Source organism: Plecotus auritus (assembly GCF_963455305.1).
Source record: "Plecotus auritus genome assembly, chromosome: 12".
NCBI classification, from domain to species: Eukaryota; Metazoa; Chordata; class Mammalia; order Chiroptera; family Vespertilionidae; genus Plecotus; species Plecotus auritus.
In genome coordinates this window covers 23,630,009-23,648,108 of record NC_137778.1, presented here as the reverse complement: position 1 = coordinate 23,648,108, position 18,100 = coordinate 23,630,009, and the positions used below count along the sequence as shown (strand labels likewise).

The 18,100-nt window shown below is 45.7% G+C and overlaps 1 protein-coding gene across 1 annotated transcript in view; it reads left to right on the top strand.

The window, feature by feature from the left end:
* The first annotated feature begins 1,682 nt into the window (after nt 1–1,682).
* The window catches only part of BRINP2 (BMP/retinoic acid inducible neural specific 2), a 93,540-nt gene continuing 77,122 nt past the window's right edge, over nt 1,683–18,100 (top strand). The window contains exon 1 of the mRNA XM_080648810.1: nt 1,683–2,443. The gene's annotated coding sequence lies outside the window, so the exon portion shown is untranslated. The remainder of the gene's footprint in view (nt 2,444–18,100) is intronic.

Genomic DNA, 18,100 nt, shown 5'->3' with positions numbered 1-18,100 from the left:
GACAAGTTCAGGGGATCTGTCTCCAAGAAGCACAGGAGTAAGTAATTCAGCAGTTGGACAGCAACAGATGTAGCCTTTCACTGGTTCACTTGGATATTTTATCCAGTACAAGAGCTGGGGACCCTCTAGGACCACCTCTCTCTGACACATTTTGTAGGTTAGGCAAACAAATACCTACAGGATGGAGAAGGACACTCAAACCTGTATAAGATGCACTGGAGAGAATATAGGTGAAAGTGATGGATCGTTGGGACTAAGGCTGTGAATTTTTGGAATATTTCTAATTTCCCCCCATTCATTCAGAACATCTGGTTCCTTGATTCTTTCTGGCTAAAAACTGATTTATATTACTTTGACAGCCATTAAGCCTCTGCATTCCTTTATTTTCCCAGTTTTTTTTAAATAAAATAATATTTGCTGTTGCTCTTCATTCAAGGAACTAAACCAAAACACTTCTCTCCCTCCCTGTGTATTCTCTCTATATTTCTCCCACCACATTGACTTACTGTGAAACCCCCAAATTCCTTTGCCAGCCCCAACTTGAGCTCTTCTGTTGAACTGCAGTTTTCTTCAACTATTAGTGTCCCTTTTCTTGCCAATATTTAGTGTCGTATGCTAGTTAGCTGGACGTAATTCAGTTTTGCTTCCTCATTAGGACATCAGGGATATATTTCACACTCTTTGGTTCAAAGTTAATATTCTCTCTCTCTCTCTCTCTCTCTCTCTCTCTCTTTCTCTCTCTCTCTCTCTCCTTTTCTCTTTCTTGCTTTCTCTCTCTCCCCTCCCCCACCCTCAATTCACAGGCTCAGCTACACCACCTGCTTCACAGAAACAAGGCTGGTCCTGTTCTGAATCTCTGGTCTCCCTTTAAAAACCAAGTGGAAGTTCACATTCCCTCTTCCTTACACTCACTGGTGTGAAAGGAGACACACAGAAGGAAAACAGTGCAGACAAAACAATTCCCTCTTTTGGGAGCAGGGCATCCCCCACCCCACCCCCTTAATTTTGCCCAAGAAGTTCTTCACAATCCTGGTTTGGGGGCAGAATGTTTCTAGATTTATAAGTAGCTGTTCAAAGTCTAAATATCTCTCTCTACTCTTCTAAGTGTCTCCTATTTTTCTGCTCTCCCTGGATATCTCTGAGAGAGAGAGAGAGAGAGAGAGAGAGAGAGAGAGAGAGAGAGAGAGAGAGAGAGAGAGAGAGAGGAGGGAGAGAGAGAGGCCTAAGTATTTCTCACTTGGTGGCTCATTTCTAATTAATTCATGACCAAGAGGCTAAAATACACAAACAACGGAATAAAACCTCAAATTAGAAGGCGAATGACTCAAATGGGTCCCTATCTCTGGGAATTCTAGTTAAGCAAACAAAATGGTCTGGGATAAATGATTATTGTAACTCAGGAAGATGAGAAGAAAACCTAATTAGCTCGTTCCTCAGCCCGTGCAGACTCTGCAACTCCCAGCCCAAGCCCTCCTTATGCACACCAAAAAGTCCCTGCGGCTAGGCCGGGAGGGTTAACAGAGCTGGTGCCCGGCCTGGCACGGACCAAAGGAGATAGCGGGGTGGCTCCGATCCCACCCCCTGCCAAGCCGCCAGCCAATGGGCGCCCGTGGGGACGATGGCGCTGTGTCCCATTGGCTGACAACCTACGTGCATAAGAGAGAGAGAGAGGCAGGCCGGGCAGCATTGTTATCTTAAGACACTCATCTGGTGTCTGAGTCTGCAGGTGACACTGCTTAGGTGCGGAGCGGGAGTCAGAGCAGGGGCTCGCGGCAGCAGCCGGGACTGGAATACGCCCGCCTCAGAAGCTGCTGGCGGCGGCTGGGGCAGCGCCTCCACAGCGCAGGAGCATCCCGTTCGCACTGGCCCGGGTTTGGGCACCTGCCGTGCGGTGCGAGCTCAGGGACAGGTCTGCGGGCAGCAGAGCGAGCGCTGAAGCCTGCGGAACGGGCTTTGCCCATGTGCCAGGCAGTGATTTCGGGAAGAGAGCAATAGGGTGAATCCCTTTAGAGTTGCAAGGAAGGCGAGATCTTGGGTTCCTCTTCGGTGGACGGACAGGGGACTCCCCAGGTTTGGTGTTGCACTTTCCTTCCCTCTCCCACCCGAGTGCGCTGAAACCCACTTCCAACCTGCTTTGGGTGCCGGGGATCCAGGCTGCTTAGCGGAAGGCAGCCTGCAAATGGTCTAGCGGAGGCAGCGGCTGAGGCAAAGCCCAGAGCAAGAGAATTTGAAAAAAGACTTCCTTTCCCTCTCACATGCTGAAGGAGAGGCATTCGGGTTTCCCCAAATGAGAAAGCCACAAGAAATCATGAAGTAGAAACTTTGGAAAGCTGCCACTGGAGATGTTGCACAAAAACCTGGAATCTTTTAGGAGTCTCCTCCCAGTCGGTGGACATTTAGGGAGCAGCTGATACAGCCAGGAGGGCTCTTGCAAGGATCCAAGGTAACAGTGCAGGGTTTGGATGGTTTTTCTCTGTTCCCTTTTCCTTGCCCTTTCTGTTATGTTCCTTGGTAAGGGGATCATTTACCCCCTTACAACCCTGTTGCCTTGTTGCCTGGCAGTTGCAGGCAGAAGGAATGATCCCATCTGGTAGTTTCTGTCTGGTGGAGCTGAGCAATACAATTTGGGGTTTAGCTAGAGATGGCCCTGTTACTGCTTCCTGGTGTGCATGACTGACACCCCGCTTGGGCACTCTGCCTGACCTATATTGCTTTTGCCTGGGCTAAGTCCTCAAAGTTAGTGCAACTCCCATTAGCTTCAGAATATTCAACTGAGCTGCATAATTGCAGAAAATGCCGAGGACTTCTGCCTGCTGAGCTGAGACTGTACGTGGTTCACTGTGTTTGAGAAGGACCCCAAAGAGCTGAGGTCATGCTATGTGATACATCTATACTCACATGTTCATAAGGCTCAGTGACATGCCTGTAGAGTCCTGTCTCTTCCTCCCATGCACATACAGCTAAGAAAAAAAATTCTGAAGAGTGAGCCCCATAGGCTGCAAATAGTCTCCCCCAGGGTGGTGGCAGGAGCCCACTGATTGAGTTGAGCCTGGCTGCACACTGGAAGGAGGGGTGTACTAACATATCTAGCCATCTCTCTCCCTGGTTCTGTGATCACCTGAGTACACAGTCTAATGCTTTGTGTGTGTGTGTGTGTGTCTGTGCTGTATGCAGGAAGCGGGCTGCCAACAGAAAAACCATGCATGTGCAGCTTGCTGCCCAGGCCCCAGGCTGAGGGTTCCTTCCTAGTAGGAGCCTGAACTTGGGAGCTGCTGTTCCAGCCCAGAGGAGTTTCCTCCTCACCAGGCAGTCCCAATGCCTAGCACATATTTATCCAGGGTATATAGACCTAAGCCAAACATTAACGAATAATCAAGCTAATGCACTGTAACATGATTGAACAGACCCCTCTGTAAAGAACTGTGTGTGCACTCTTCCTAGCCCTGGAGCCAGTGCCCTAAGCAGGAAGAAATGTTTTGTGAAAAGCGGAGCAACTAAAACAGGCCTGCTTATAGCTGGGTAATCTGGGCCTTCTCCTGCAGGGACAATAGTATGTCAGCATAGACCAATCAGGAGATTAAAAGGTATGTTGTCAGTCAAATATTTCTGCCTCTGTCCTTCTCCAGACATGGGCATGTGGAAGTAATATTCTCTGACCAGGCTCTCTAGAATGCCTCAATGCCAGTATTAACCAAGCAGTTCAAGTATTTCACAGAATCCCCTGGGGGGCAGTCTGATGACATCAGGCAATAGCAAAGGGATGCTGGAGTTGGTGTTTTCTTTTTTGACTTCACACAGTGTGCATATGTTATTTGTTTAAGGCAGGACTCTCAGAGTTCCCTCTCAGCCAGAATAAGATGCTTGGCAGCATTGGGGGCATGACCAAGCAATGCTACCACAGTGGTCCTAGATTTTTACCAATGTCACTGCTGCTGCTACTTTGGGGAAAGATGCATGCTTTGCTTCTTGAGGAGGGATATGATTTGGGTAGGTGCAGAGCATGGATACTGAGATGTTTGAGGAAAAGGTAGCAAATGTCAGACCAGGGTCTTCCCTTATGGAGGGAAGCTACCTCAAAGGGTTTGACAGCTGGGCTGCAAGCATGGAGAAGACAGAAGCATCCCTGACTCTGGCCTCTCCCTCCTCACCAAACAAGGGGCCAGCTTGTCGCCTGGAATGGGGTGATGTGTGCTGCAGTGTGGGCACAACAGGAAGAGAGAAGGGGATGGCTGGGGAGGGGGGAGGGTTCCTGCTCTGTTAGCACTAGGCCACTCTCAAGGATGGAAGCATTTTCTCCTATTTGGCCCTTAAAGATCATCCTCTGGGTGTTTCTGGCCTCCTAACAGGTTGTTTACTGAGCAAGGCCAGAGGGCAAAGAACAACCCTGGTCATTAACTCCTTCTGATCCCCAGGCTAGCCACTGGGGAGCTTCACATAAAAGAGATCCCCTCCGGGACAGGGACTGTGCTCCAAAATCCCTCCCCTGCTCACAAACAAGAGGTAACCTGGAGGGACTGAGACATCTATGTGGGTACTTTCTGCTGACTGGGATGCTTAGAGTTGAGGTTTCCTGTTTAATGGTTTGTTTTCCCCACTGTGCAGTGTATTTTTGGCAATTCAAGTATTTCTCTTAAATAAGACCTTGTCTACATTTTATAATGGCATCCTTTTCCAATGGGCTGGAGGCATTGTAGGGAGCTCATCCAATCAATCCTCACATGCCTTATTGTCTAATTAATCTTTGATTACACTAAGAAGTAGAGCTAGAATGATTTTAGCCTCCTTTTTGGAAAAGCAAGGGCAAAGGACTTGGGAAGATGAACCAACTGCTCTTACTCAGGGCAATTAAGGGAACCTATGGTGTGGGGTGTGGGTCTCATCATTGCTAAACCAATCTCGGGCTCCATGACTCCTCCTAAGTAAGGACTGGCTTAATCTCATGCCTGTGATCTGAGTCTTTTTTTTTTTTTCCTGAACTCTACAAGAATGGGAGGTTGCAGTGACATACACCTTGTCCTCTGGCCCTGAACTAAAGGCTTTGAGGGGTAAAAGTCTTATAATATCTTGCCTTTGCCCTCAATGATCTTACAGTCTAGTTAGGAAAACAGGCTTACATCTGGGAAAAGATAAATGGCCCTATACATTCTAAGCAGCAGTTCAATAAAGAGATTTGAGAGGCTGACCTAATTAATCTAGGATTGATTGGTCCAGATAATGAGAGCTATCAGTATTGCAAGGAGGGACCATTGTGCTACGCAGGGGTGGGATTTGTTTGAAGAGGCAGAAGTGGGGAAAGGACTCTAGCTGACAGGGACGCTAAGGGCAGCACAAGCTGAAAGCCTGGAAACATCAGGCTTGCGTGATTCCATGGGGTTTGCCACTTCCCCACTTGTATCATGGGAAGACCATACACTTGGGTTAATTATTTGAAGCACATACTGGCCTAGAGGAAGCTGTCCTTGGGCCAGGCAGAGGACTGTAATGTTGGACATCTCATCAGGCATTGAAATTTACCTAGCCTTCCACCCACTCTGGAGCCTAAGTCATACATTCTGGGAAAACAGAACTCAAGGTCAGAGAGCTAATCAGCACCATATCACAAAAACTGGATGAAGACATTGAGGGACAGCAGGCAGATTTCAAGAGAACATGAGAAAATATTTTCTTATTTTTAGAATCAGGCTCCCCTAAGAGAGAACCGTGCTTTTCTTCCATTTCCTGTTTCCCCAAAAGTCCCTGTTGGGGTTTACTTAGAGCCAGCAAAATACCAAAGCCCTTAGGCATTTCACATTGAGCAGATTTTCAATCTTAAGATTCTTGAGCATGCCCATGTACATAACCTCTTGTCTCCCCTCCTCTTTCCCTTTTAATAAAACATATGCTGTAGCAGTCACAAAGGAGGCAGCCACAACAAAGCAGAAGGGGTGGGTGCAGGATTGCCTGCAGCTGTACCACCGAGTGCTGTGACTGCTCGGCTGAGCAGCAGAGGGGAGAGGCAGTCTGCCAACCAGCGCAGTGCCAAGGAAGGGCCAAGGGCTGCAGACCACCAGGAGATGGCTGCGACCGGTCAGCCACACTCATTTGCTCCAGCACTGAGCCTGAGCTCCTTGGAGAAAGGTCAAGGCAAAGCATAGGTCCCTTGAGACACAACCATCCTATTCATTGGTCTGCACCGGGTTTGGATACATCCATTCACCCTGCAGGTCCCTGGTTGCTTGGGTGGCCCCATTTCAGCATGGAGGAAGTCCCTATCATGCACTGAGAGTGAATGATTTGCTTAAAGTCACATCCTATTTGCTCTCAGGTCCAGAGGAAAATGCCCAAGAACCCAGTCTGTTTGATTGCTTAGTCCCTGAGTTCGCCCTGGGGACAAGTCCTGAGGGATATGTACTTTCTTTTGAAAATCCTGCCCTTGGGCCTTGTTGTCACAGCCTTTTTTCTTTATTCTTTGCAAGTGTCCATAGCCATGTTTGGGGCTAAGATAGAGGTCCAGGCCCATGTGCCTGTGGTTTGTGATTGTGGTTAAAGCCTCTTCTTTTTGGGAGTGAAGACTGACAGCTCAGTTATGCTTCAGACTGGGGGCTGCAGAGGGCAGGTCTCACATGACCAATTAGGATGCAGTTTGATCTCTCTTGCAAGTGTCACTCTGCCTTGAGGATGGGAGTAAAGTTGAGTACAGTGTGGAATCTTTACAGCCAGTTCCATCATTCCTTTTACAGAAGCTCACATGAAATGCACATATATGGGTGTACTGGATTGAACAGAGGGTGTGGCAATCTGATAGCCCTCAAGACTGAGCTCTAGCCTGCAGCATGCTACCAACACACTAGCCACCAGCCACATGTAGAGGGTGAAAAATTAAATGTGTGCTCTAAGTGTAAAACACATGATGAATTTTGAAGACTTAGTATTAAAAAAAGGTAACAATATCTGATCACTAATTTTTAAATATTGATTACACAGAAAAAATGATTGGGTTAAATAAAATATATAAAGGTTAGCTTCATCCATCTCTTTTTACTCCTTAATGAGGCATCTGGGCATATGTTTCTGAAGTCTAAGGGCAAGGAGGGCACAGGTGGCTTACATTGGCTTATACCTGAGCGGCCTCCTTAACTGACTCATCCCACCCCAAGCGTTTGAAAAGTATTGAAGCTGTCACTTCACATGCACACAATTAGCAGGTAGGCTGCCGGTAATTTTATCCTAATATTTTTGAGTTTCTGCCTGACAGTAGAAATAACCAAATAAATTATCTTTAGGATTTCACTCCAAGTGTGAGGACACAATAGCTGGGATCAGCTGGGTGCGTTTGATTTTCCAATCCCTTTCTTCCTTCTCATCTTGACCACATATCATTTCTCCTTCTGAGAGCTTTCTTCAAACCAGACATGTAGATTGTGTGTGTGTGTGTGTGTGTGTGTGTGTGTGTGTGTGTGTGTGTGTGTCTGAGTGAGGGAGAGGGAAGAAACAAAAGACATGCTGTGTTCAAGATTCTTTTGTGGGCCTATGAGTAAGAAGAATGGGGGGAAGACACCCTGATTGAATTTCACTTAATAATTACAGATTTGAACTTCATCATTCACTCATTGTTATTTCTCATTGCAACAAGGTGTGGCCACAACCTGCACTCCTATTTGCTCAGCATTCCACAGTTTACAAAATGTCTTACAAGCTTTCTCTCACCTGATTCTCACAACACCCCCTGGGGAATGGATGATATCTCCATTCAAAGTTTTCCATGATCTGCCCCCAGACATCTTTATATCTGAATCCCTCTCTTTGTATGCACTGCATTCAGTCTTGCTTAATCAAACTGGCCCACTTACTGTTCTTCAATGTTAACTATGTAAAGTGGGAATCATTACCTCTCTGAGCCTGTGCTTCATCATCTATAAATAAACAACATCATGCCCCATCTTTCAAAGGGTTGTTCTCAATATTAAATGAGATAAAATACATATGGTGGCAAGCACAGTTCCAGGTGCATGGTAGATGCTCAAAAAATGTCAGCCACCTTTCTTACCCAAGGACTTGACTTTGATATGGCCAAGATGAAAATGTCCAAAGGTGAACTCATTATGCATTTCACACATAAAACGATTCCCTTTTCCAAGTTCCCTGCTTTGGTTAATGGCACAACCAAACCACCAGAGACATAATTAAGAAATATGGGTTGTCCTGGGCCCCACTTTCTCTCACAGGTCCCCCGCTCCAAATGCAATCAATTCCCAGGATCTTACAAGGCTAACCTCCCAGTGGTTTCTCAAAGCCAACCCCTTCCCCCTGCCACTCTCTTTGTCAGGTTCTTGTCCCTTCTCACCTGGAATTTCCCAATAATTAGTCTCTAGGTTCCTTCCCTTGATGGCCAGCCAGGCCAGCCTCCTCCTCAGTGGTAATGGTAAATTTGATTATGCTTCTCCCCTTATTGTAATTCTTCAGTGTAATTACTGTCAGAATACAATCCCACTTTCTTAGCATGGCAAACAGATCCTTCATGAGCTGGTCTAACAGCCTCTCCTTGCATCTCTCCACTTCCCCTTCCCCTCTGCAACCCGAAACAGGGGCAGCTCCCTCTGCACCCCAAGGCTATGGGTGGGCTGTGCTGCTTTTCTGCAAAACCCTGCCCTCTTCTCTGTTTCCTGAGAGTTCCAGAGCATCAAGGTTCTAAAAATGACCTCCTCTGTGAAGTCTTCCCTGAGACTCAGGGAAAGAATTAATCGCCTCCTCCTCTGTACTCCTACACATCTCACGTAAACCCAGTGTTTGCACTGTATCCACCACACTGTAATGATTTGTTTATGTGGCTATCTTCTTCCTCAGAGGCAGGGTTGGGATTGGGCGGTAAGACATATTTCTCAGGAAATATTTATTCAGTATATTATTACAAATATGTGCCAGGAACTCTTCTTAGGCACAGAGAGGGTGGGAGGGGGGGTCAGCAATGAAGAACAGATAAAAGCCCTGCCATCAAGTTGCTCACATTCTAGAGGGAAGATAGGATGATAATCACAATAATGATCATTACTAACATTGCTGATTAGAGCTAACATTTTAATAGTACTTATGTGCTAGGCACGGTTCTGAAAGCTTTTATACACATTAACTCATTTACTTCTCCGAATGATCCTGTAATTCCCATTTTAATAAATCCTATATTCTCATTTTATAGATGGTGAGTTGAAGGCCCAGAGAGGTTAAAGCAGTTGTCCAAGGTCACACAGCTAGCAAGTGAGTAGCTGGCATATGTACCCAATTTAGATCTTGAGTCCATACTGCCAAATACTATGATATCCAGAAAACAAACAAACATGTAAACAAAGAAATCAATGCAAGTGTTTCAGGTACTGATAACGAAGAAGATTATTAAAATAGAGTAGGAGAGGGGGCTGAGGTGATAAGGAAAGGCTTCCTCAGGAGGGGACTTTTAACTGAGGCCTGATTTGTCACTCAAGGAAGGTAGACATCCCAGGGTGGGTAAAGTCTGGGATGTAAGGGAGAGAAACTGTACTCTGTGTCATCTAGGCTCCAGTGGCCCTGACCTCGGCCCCTCACCATTGGAGGTATCAGACTTGGTCCCTGGTGGTCTTGGGGAACAGCACACTGTCTGAATGTTCCCAAACCTCTCCCCAATCAGACCACCTGTTCCTTCAGTTCTGTTGGGTTAAGTCATATCTTATGAGACATCTGGTTTGCTGCTCTCCACAAAGGTGGGAGGTGCACACACACACGCATATGTCCGCTCTGTAGAACCACTTTATTTCACTTCTCTCCTATGAATGATATGTCACTCGGGACTTTAGTGAAGTGACAGGCACAGGCACATCAAAAAGGCTGGAGACAACCCAGAGACATGAGTGAAAGGGGGACAGAAGATTATTCTTTAACAAGAGGAGAAATGAATTGGACTGGAGGGAGGAATGGGAATTTGTTCAGGGAGGACATACAGATGAGGGTGCTTCTGAGATGCTGACAGTGTTTTGTTTCTTGACCTGGATAGTAGTCTGTGCTATAATTTTCCATATATAATGTACATAAATGTATACATATGCACACATAGATGCACCTGTACATGCATACCTACACATCCACACATACAACACAATACATGTATACACATACATACATATTATCTTTTCTATGAATATTTCTCAGAATAAGGTTTAAAAAATGTTCTGGAGAGTGGGTAAAGCAGGTGGAGTAAGTTTATACATATTTGATATACATCCAAAGCCTACTTAATGATAAAATTGTTCATTATTACTTACATTATCTCATTAAATTTTTTCACAACCTTATGAAGTAATCATTCCTGTTTAGAGACTGATATTGAGGAAGACAGAGCCCAGAGGAGCTGACATTCAGACCCTGCAGGAAGCACTGAGAGTCAGCAAGGTGGGCACAAAAGGCCTCCAGCTTCTGGCTCAGACAAATTTGGGCTTCAGTCTAATCTTGGTTACTTACTGTGTGACCTCAGATGTGTTACACAACCTCTCTGAGCTGCAGTATACCTGCTAATAAAATGGAAACGATAAACCATTATCTTGTACAAACATCATGAAGAATAGAGAAAATGATTTAAAAATTTCAGTAAAGTTACCTGCCACAGGATAGGCATTCAGAAAATGGCAGCTGACGTTTAGTATGTGCCCCAAGTAGAAAAGCACATAAAACATGGACTTTCATGGAGAACAATGACATTTAGCTGTGGCCAGTGTCAGGCAGTAGCTTCAGTATATGCTGTTAGGTGCCAGGGAATCCGGAACTTCCTGGCAATAGTTACCATATGCCAGTCACCATGCTAATTGCTTTCCAGGCACTGTCTCCTTTAATCATCTAACAACCCTCTGAGCAGGGTTGTTATCTTATTTATAGATGAGGAAATTAAAGTTCAGAGAGACTGAGTCACTAACCTAAGGTCATGCAACTGGGAAGTGGCAGAGCTCAGATTTGAACCCATGTTGCCAGATCCCAAAGCACATACCCTTCAATACTGGGCTTTGCACGGTGATTACTGTATTTGGACACATCTAGGGGAAGGGCACCTCCATGGTCAAGGTCAAGGTAACTGTTCCAAGGTCTGCGCTACATCAGTCAGGAGTGGGATGGAAGCATCATTAGACACTGGAAGGGGGCGGGGGAGCGGCGGTTTCTGAGGCAGGTCAAGCAGGCTGGTGCACATTCAAAAATGCCGCACAGTTTCAAATGGGTACTTAGTATGGTGGGCTGAATATTTCAAGTGCCTCTGTTTCTGAACACAGGTGGGCCCATTTTTCAAAAGAGTGGGCTTTCAAAGCAAGATAAGGTTTGAGTGTCCTTAGACTTGGAGAAAAGGTTTCCCTGAATTACACAAGGATTTATCAGTGATTTTTAACATTTTACAAAAGCAGTAGAAGACTCTGAGCAAACAAACCCTTACCTAGAACCCCAATACCTGAAGCAGGTAAAAGAGCAGGCCTGGGGGCCTGGAGCTCCCCACCTGCCACTTCTCCTTCCTCACCCACAGTGGTCCCTGAGTCACCTTCTGGGAACCTAACGGTTGTTCAAAACACACTGGACACCACCACACTACAAAATGCCTTTAAAAAGCAAGACTTGTGATTCATTTCAAATGACAGGTGACGTACCAAAATTGATTTTAAAATAAGACTCTTCTCAACCCTCCCCCCACACCTGTGAAGTTCAGTGAGTCTGGGACAAATCGCTGTTGTCCCCCTTGGTTCTGGATGCTTGAAGATGCGTGAAATTCCATGCCTGCTGCGTGTCAGGCACAGTGCACCCCCAGGGGTAAGATCTTAGTCAATTCTAACAACTCCCTAGTAAGTAGATCTCATTATCCCCATTTTGAAGATGAGAAAAATTAAGTATAGAGTGGTTAAGTCAATTACCCAAGATTTCATAGCTTGTGAGAATGGGATTCAAACCCAAGCCGTGGGAGGGGCTAGAGGGCCAGGGTCTTGCCATCCGCCGCTGAGGCCTCTTTAAGCATGGACCTGCAATGACAGTACCTCTCTCCAACTTTCTTTTTCCAATACTCCTCAGTTGTGTGATTTTACAGAAAAAAATTCTCCCTGGACTCTCTGGCTTTCAATGGCTCTGCTTTCCTAGGGCACTGCGGTCTCCCAGGATCCAGACTGTGGTTCTCCTTCACTGTCCCTTCCCATCTTCATCCCCAACTTCCTGGCCATGGGTGTCCAGCTCCAGTGGTAGGGGGAGCTTGGAGATTAGGGGACACTGCCCTGCCCTTCTCTCCCAGGCCTTGTGCAGGATCCTGAGTGCCAGGGGTGCAGGTCTGGGGTGCTGTGTGTGTGTCGGGGGGGCGGTGCGGGAGGACAGTGTGAAGATTTCTGCACAGCTATAGTCTCCTAGCCTGGAGATGGGGCTTACTAGAAGAGTGTGCGGTGGGGCTGCAGAGGGAAGTCCTTGAAATCCCCTTGACGCAAAGGAATGCTCAAGCTTCAGTGATGAGTGCAGGGCAGTTAACGTCTGTCCCCAGCCCCCCTGGGGTTCAGCCATTCAGCATACTATAAACCGGCCTTCAGGCAGGAGCAGAGTGGGTGGATGAGCAGTGTTCTGTGGGTGGTGGGGCCCTGGGGGCTCCATGCCCCTGTCTCTGTCTCTTTCCAAAATCTCAGCTCTTTGGGATTTGGGCCCTTCAGGAAAACAGCAAGGTCAGCATCCTCCTGAAGCCTTGGGGCACTGGAGACCCCTAGAGGCCAAAAGCTGTGTTGCCTGCCCCCTGGCCTTGGAGGAGCAGTCAAGGTTCTTACAAGAGGTTGCTAAGGAGTGGCTGGTACCTTTTCTAAAACCCATGCTGTAAGTGCAGTCCTGGCAAGCTCCACAGGGACACGAGTGTGTGAGTGTGTGTGTGTGTGTGTGTGTGTGTGTGTGTGTGTGTGTGTGTGTGTACGCGATCCTATGATCCTCCCTCCCTCCCTTTTAATGCCAGCCCCACAGTCAACCCTCCCCACCACCTCCATCAAAATGATACCTTTCCCTCCAGGCCCTGCACACCTCGCAGTAACCCGATCAACTAATTTGTGCTGAAGTAATAATGACTAGTAATGATTTAATATGCTGCCCTCTCAATTAACATTCCAGCATTTAGAAAGAGAAATTCACAGATTTTAAGCCAAGTAGAAGACTCATGTTCTTTCCTCCCTGGGAGGAACTGTAGGCCCCTCAAAATGCACCATGCAGACAGCTGCCCATTCAGGCGCACGCTGCATGTCTGCTCATCGGAGCAAGGTGAGGAGGCACTGTGCAGCGAGGAGGCAGAACTTCCCGCAGCAGGCCGCTCTGCTCCACAATCAGTCAGACAGCCGGTGCTGGTGGGAGGAGACACAGGAGACCCCCCTTCTTCCACCTCCTCCAAAGCTAAATGGGGATTTCTCTGACTGAGAGAAACCCAAGGCAATCGAATCCATGAGGACACCCACATAGCCTTCACTCAGAGGAGAAGCCTAGAATGCAAGAGTTCAGAGAGGTGCCTGCTATTGTCTAACGGGCTTTCCCTGAAGCACGAGATGCCCTCGGCACTGGCACCGAGAGAACAGGCTCAGCTCGGGGATGACTAACTTGGGCTCAAGTGTTTGGCAGGCTCTGCTAGGTACTAGCTATGTGACCTTGCCACATTACTTAGCTACGCCAGCCTCGGGTTCCACATCTGCCAAATGGATATAATAAACTTTGAATCATGGGATCGTTCTGAGTGTGAAATGAAATTATGCAGGATTAGCCCTCCCCATAATGTCTGGGGTATAAGGAGTGCTCAATAAACGGCACTTCTTTTTCTGAATCATCTTATTGTTACGTTTATTATTTTTGCTCTCTCCTGAGCCTGGCGTGCAGGGCAGCATCCAAATGCTGTCTTCTTATTTACAAGCAGGCGAAGCAATCCAGCCTCCTAGGTATGGCTGGCTTGGTAATGGACTAGATTTCTTTCTAGGTGACAGCAGTGTAGGGGATATTCCCCTCCCCCACCCCCCGCTTGGTTTCTTTAAATGTATCTCACAAATGCAGTGAGCGCAATGGATTTGGCAGTGACTTAAAAAGACTTAATGCATTTTGGAAAGAAAAAAAGCCACAACAAAAACTGGTTTGTTTCTGTGATATATGGTTTGTGTGATATGACAAAAATCCATTTTTATGCTTAGAAAAATTGGCTAATTTTAAAGCAGTTGACACATGCCATATGCAGATAGAGAAATGATAGATTTTGCTCGGGCAAACAACAGAAGAATGCAGAGCGGCACGTCTCTGTTAGGGCTTCAGTTGGTAAAATTCTTTGGTGGCAGACCTACTCCACCACGGAGAGGACGGTACAGTGGACAATGGCCTGGCATGGCCTCGGGTGCTAGAATCATATATTCAAGCATAAAGATGCCAAACATCAAGCTTGGGACACAGACACTGTGTTTACATGACACGAGTGAGAGAAGGTTTAGGAACGCAGCCATATTGCCAGCTTTATGTGCCAGAAAGTAAAGAGTGTATAAAACTATTATCTGGATAACACGTGGGACTAGTGCAAAGGATATGGAATTGTTGAGCCACCCTGATTTGGAGCGACTCCTGAGCATTCCTTCCGTTGGACACATGGATGATTATGGACTTCAAATGCTACTTATAATGCCCTTGGATTGGATCCTCTGGTCTACAACTCTGCATAAATCAAATTGAAAGGGGAACCCCACGTATTTTTCATTACTGCTAGTTAGAGCAAAGAAAATACATATGAAAATAAGATGCTACAAAGGTTGCATATGAAACAAGAAGTGATTGTAAAAAGTCAGAGAGATAAGCAGTCTGTTATCTTGATATTTCTCCTATAGTCCCCTTCCACTGTCAGCTAGCTCCTAGTACTGTGTGGGTCAGCCTGATACCCAGCCCTATTTCAGGTTGATGATATGCACTTCTACCTGACTCCAAAAGGCTTTTTTATTTTATTTTATTTTATTTCTTTCAAGGCAATATTTAATTAGTGACTGCAGAGGGGAAAAGCTGAGTAGCTTAGAGGAGGTTTACTGTTCAGGTCTGCAGGACTCAGCAATTTGACATTCTAATCCTGTTATTTCTCACCTGAAACTGAACAGAGTCAGCAGGGTTGGGGCTTTTCTCTGTCCATAACTCATCTAGCTATTAGGTTTCCCCTCCCCTTACTTCCCACTCTCATCCTTCGCTTTGTTGACTTCTTTGTCCTGTTTCCTGCTGCCTTTTTTTAGGATATCAAAAAACAAAACAAAAATCAGTATCTTGGTGGTTCATTTGTGACTGAGCCATTTAGAAAAGAACTGAATTCTTCCTCTCCCTACTTTAATTCCCAACCCACTGTATCCCATGTGAACTTGACCACTAAGGTGACTACAGCTGAGGTCCTACAGTGATGCTCACAAGAGACTGAGCAGTGTCCCTGGATCCCCCCCTTTTTTAAATCCTCACCCAAGGACATGTTTTTATTGATTTTAGAGACAGAGGAAGGGAGAAGGGAGGGAGGAAGGGAGGGAGGGAGGGAGGGAGGGAGGGATAGAGGAAGGGATAGAGAGAGAGAGGGAGGGAGGGAGGGAGGGAGAGAGAGAGGCATTGATGCGAGAGAGAAACATCAATTGGTTGCCGCCTGTATGCCCCACCTGGGGATCAATAGCGTCTAAACATCCTGAAGCCTGATTTGTCATTGTATTCTGGGTTCCTTGACATGACACCTCGCACAGGGGAATCTTTTAATGTTTATGCAATTAAACAAACCTCACCATAGCCCCCTCTTTTAATTAAAATATGGGTTTCTAGGAGTTAACAGGAAAATTCAGTAGTCAGGATTTTAAATGTAAAGAATTCCAAAATTAGGCAAGTGTTTTTTTTAACGCAGTGGTTCTCAAATTTTAATGTGCACCTGGGGAGCTTGTTAAGTAAAATGCAGAATCTTCAGCCCCTCCTTCAGAGAGTCTCATTCTGCAGGTCTTGTGTAACATGTGGAAAACTGCCTTTAACAGCAGGTAATATAAAAAGACCACACTTTGAGGAACACCATTTTAAGGCAATCCAAGTGGAATGTTACCCAACACAATTTGGTAGAACATTAGTGTCACTTAAATGGTTAAAAATATCATGGGGAAAAAAAAAGGTCTGTGCTTGGAAAACCTGGGGGACATGGTTCTCTTTCCCTTCTCACCCATCCCCTCATAAATAACTGGAGGTTTACAATGTACTTAGAATGTCAGAGGTTCTGAAAATTTCTGCAGTAAAGAAACATATTTTAATTTAGTTTAGCCAAATATTTCCAGTATGTGTGGATCTTGAAACTCTTATTCATTTCATTTTATTTTATGGCTAAAAACCTATTCAATATTGATGAATTTTGTATAAGAAACATTGCATAAAGGCGTGGGTGGCACCTACTGGACAAGAAAGGTATTACAGCCCAGCTCTATTATTAAATTTCCAACAGAGAGAATAAACAAAATGAGTGTGGAATTGGGGAAAATTGCTAACAGGGGAGATACCTGATAGTCTGGGGAAGTGTTTGTCATATTAGCAATCATATGTTAAGCATTTAATATTTATCAGGCACTGTTCTACATTTTTAATATGTATTACCTCATTTACTTCTCAAAACAACCCTGTGAGTCAGACACTTTTAGTATAATCATTTAACTGAGGATGACACTAAGATACTGAGAGGCCAGTGTCTGCTCAAGATCACAAAGTTAGAAAGTGGTAGAGTAGGATTTGAACCCAGGCTGGCCCCCCTCCAGTTCTGCCCTGTTAACTGCTCTATCAGACAGGAGCAAGGATCTAGACATTTCTGTCAGGGAGGAATGACAGCACAGAAGACATGCTCTAGGATTCTCTTCCATACCTGATGGCCTGGATTCATCGCCCCTTATTTATCAGAGAATTATTATGAAAACTGTTTGAACTTCTGAAAGATTTTGCTGTACTTACATACAAGATATACTTAGCAAAACAACCTGAGAAGGCGGATTCATGAAGACGAATTAGGTGCATATTCTGTGCCTACAAAATCCCAAATTGGGCTGAAGATTTGGCCAGCCTAATGACACCTTGATATGGGATGGGATAGCCTGGCCCTTGTCCCTGTACCAACTCTCAACCCCTTCAGGGTTCGTGAACATGGGAGCAATCCTTCAAGGGGCTAGCTGGGCTGAATTTTCGCTTTTGGAAAGTTACTTCACCTCTTTGGTCCTCTGTTTCCTAATCTTAAAAAGAGTAGAAGGAAAACTAATGATAACTGGCAGGACGAGATTAACCAAAGAGCTTATATTCAGAACCAAGGGACACAGGCAATAGTGAGGTGAAGGCCTGGGGGCGGGGATCAATGGGAGGGAAAAAGGGGACATCTGTAATACTGTCAACAATAAAGATAAATTAAAAACAGAAATAAGGAATAAATCTGTACACAGTGTTTGTCCCAGTGCTTGGCACAGGGAAGGTATATTCAGCCTCTTGTAGTGTAAGGGCCTGGGGATGACATGGTGGCAGTAAGAGACCTTTCCTTATCAGGACCTTCCAAGGTGTTAATGAGGAGATAATAAGAGTCAATGTTATGGTCCACAGTGAGAGTGAGAGGGAATTGAGGAAGATACACCTGGGCTCCAAGGCCCTGGATCTTTTCCGAACTACATGTGGAATGTGGCACACTGGGGTTTACAATCCAACCAGGATTCTTGGTTACTTTAATTTCCTTCTTTGTAAAACATGAATAATACTAGTCGTGGGCACATCCCACTGGAGAACTCTGCATCTTCATTAATGAAAGCGGGAGAAGTGTCCCACAGCAACCGTGGAGAATTTCCCAGCCCTGATTTCGAAAGAACTAATTCACATGTGCCACACATCATTTTAGATGCTCTACAAATGTAAACACAGTTGCCTCATCTAAGATCAGGAAGCTGAGATTTAGGCAAGTTTGTACTTAGCCTGAGGTCACACAATACAGAGAAGCAGAGGCTGAACAGCAGTCAGGTCTGTTTAACCCAAATCCCTGATTCTTCCTCCCAAACTCTCAGAAAAGGTGCAGGAGGAAGGAAGAAGGCAGGAAGGACCACTGAGAACTAGCTTCTCAGTGATGGAAACTTAGAAA